General features: G+C 39.7%; 1 non-coding gene across 1 annotated transcript; it reads left to right on the top strand.

The window, feature by feature from the left end:
- Window positions 1-397: 397 nt before the first annotated feature.
- LOC123571116 (small nucleolar RNA SNORD45) lies at window positions 398-480 on the top strand. Its single transcript, XR_006695284.1, has one exon. It is a non-coding gene; the product is annotated as a small nucleolar RNA SNORD45 (small nucleolar RNA).
- The last annotated feature ends 2,185 nt before the right edge of the window (window positions 481-2,665 follow it).

The following is a 2,665-nucleotide window of genomic DNA, read 5'->3' as shown; positions in this document are numbered from 1 at the left end:
CTGGGGTCTTTCTCCTATTGTCTTGATGCATAGCACCTGGCTTACTTCTAGCCATGTTAATCCCTTTGTCCAAGGGTTGTTTGGCCCTTGTTCTCCTAACGATGCCTCCACTCTTTACATGTCCAGTCAGAGAACTCTGCTCTGCTTGCCTTTTAATTATAAATCTCATCTTTAAATAGTTTCTCTTCTCTTGCATCTTACTGTATGCAGTTAAAAGTAGCCAGGCAGCTCCTTCAATATTTTGCATAGACATTTATTCCACTAAATATCCTAGATCACTGCTCAGTTCTATCTTTCATAACGCCCTGAGACATAGATACAATTCAGCCAAGTTCTTTGCAAATTTATAACACAGATGGCCATTACTCTGCTTTCCAATAAGATATTTCTAATTTCTGGTCAAGGTATGTTGACATGTATTACTTGAATTTATTGCTGATGTATAATAACACTTTAACTCTAGAATAATATAGCTTTTGGCTGAGGAAACCAAAACTTCCCCCAAATTATGTCAAACTTGGGTCCCAAAGCCACTAATTTCATTCATATAATTTTTCAGAGGCCTTGAAATTCTAGTTAAGAGAATAAAAGAAAGTGCGCAGAGTACTTGATTATCTAGTTTCCTTTTTTTTAAAGAAATTACTTTTATGGTTTTATTGTGACTTTGTAGAAATGCAGAAACTATTACAATAAGGAAAGGATAAAATGTAAAGAGAATCACAATTAAAAACCTTAAAGGGGCATACACTTAATAACACACACACACACACACACACACACACAGATATTCCTAATTTCTGTCTAAGACCTCATCGGAATGGCCTTTACTGTTTATATTTCTGCCAACATTCTAATCACAACCACTGAAGTAATCCCTAAGATTTAGGTACTTCCTACAGCTCATCTTCTCAGCCCTCATGGAATTGTCCTTAAGCCTTCATTCACGGTAATATGGACTTTTTCTAGCCTGCGCCTCCAAATTCTTCCAGCTTCTACCCATTACCCAGTTCCAAAGCCACTTTCACATTTTCAGATGTTTGTTATAGCAGCAGCCCCAGTTCTTGGTTCCAAATTCTGTATTAGTGAGGGTTCTTCAGAGAGCAAGAACCAGTAGGAAGGAGAGATAGACAGATGGAGAGATGGATAGATACATAGATAGATAGACAGGCAGAAGATTTATTAGGAGAATTGGCTCACATAATTGTGGAGGATGAGAGGTCCCATGACAGGCTGTCTGCAAGCTGGCAACCCTGGGATGCTGATAGTGTGACTCAGTCCTAGTCCAGAAGCCTCAGAACCACGGATGCCAATGGTGTAATTTTCAGTCTGAGGCTGGAAGACTGAGAATCCAGGAGGCTGCGGTATAAGGCCTGGAGTGCGAAGGCCAGAGAGCCTGGTGTTCTGCAATCTAAGGGCAGGAGAAAAGGAGGATTCCAGCTCCAGGAAACAGAGAAGAAATTGCCCTTGCTGTTCTATCCAGGCCATCAGCCATTTGGATTGTGCCGCATTGAGGGCAGACTTGCCTCACTCAGTCTGTTGATTCACACTCCAGTCTCCTCTGGAAACACATTCACAGGCACACCCAGAAGTATTGCTTTACCAGTTCTCTAGGTATTTCTTAATCCAGTTTAGTTGACACATAAAATTCATCATCACATACTGATAAAAATTAAATATGTATTCATTCTTTTTATAAATATTACTATAAATGTATCCCTACTATATGCCAGTTTGTATTTGGTTCTTGAGATAGTGAAATAAATAATATTTGGGGCCCTCACTTAAGAATCTTACAGTGTATATTAAAAAATGCTCGGCATCATTAATTATGTAGAGGGACTCATTATTAATCAGGGAAACCAAATCAAAACCACACTGAGTGTGTTAGGCTATTCTTTGCATTACTATAAAGGAATGCCTGAGACTGGGTAATTTGTAATGAAAAGTTTAATTGTCTCATGGCTCTGCATGCTGTACAAGCATGGTGCCAGCATTTGCTTGGCTACTGGGAAGGCCTCAGGAAGCTTACAATCACAGCTGATGGTGAAAGGGAAGCAGGCATCTCACGTGGCGACAGTGGGGGCAAGAGGTAGGGGGAGGTGCCACACACTTTTAAATAACCAGATCTTGTAAGAATTCACTCACTATGGTGAGGATGGCACAAAGCCATGAGGGATCCTCCCCCATGATCCAGTTACCTCTCACCAGACACCACGTCCAACATTGGGGATTACAATTCATCATGAGATTTAGAGGGGACAGCGTTCAAACTATGTCAATGAAATACCACTTCATGCTCACTGGGTTGACTAAAGTTACAAAGATGGAGAATAGCAAGTGTTGCCAAGGATGTGGATAAATTAGAACCTTCATCCATTACTGGTGGCATTGTAAAATGGTACAGCCACTTTGTACAGCAATTTGGCACTTCCTAAACTGTTAAACGTGAAGTTGCCATATGACCCAGCAATTTCACTTCCAGGTATATATACAAAAGAATTGAAAATGTATGCCCACATAAAACATGCACGTATTTTTAATGAATTAATGATTTTAGAGAATTATTTGATTTGACATTGTGAATGTACATGGCAGCATTATTCACAGTAACCAAAAACAAGTGGAAACTACGTAAATGACCATCAACTGATGAATGACTAAACAA

The sequence above is a fragment of the Macaca fascicularis genome, chromosome 1, assembly GCF_037993035.2.
Source record: "Macaca fascicularis isolate 582-1 chromosome 1, T2T-MFA8v1.1".
NCBI classification, from domain to species: Eukaryota; Metazoa; Chordata; class Mammalia; order Primates; family Cercopithecidae; genus Macaca; species Macaca fascicularis.
Note: the sequence above shows the minus strand (reverse complement) of the source record. Positions and strands in the feature narration are given on the sequence as shown.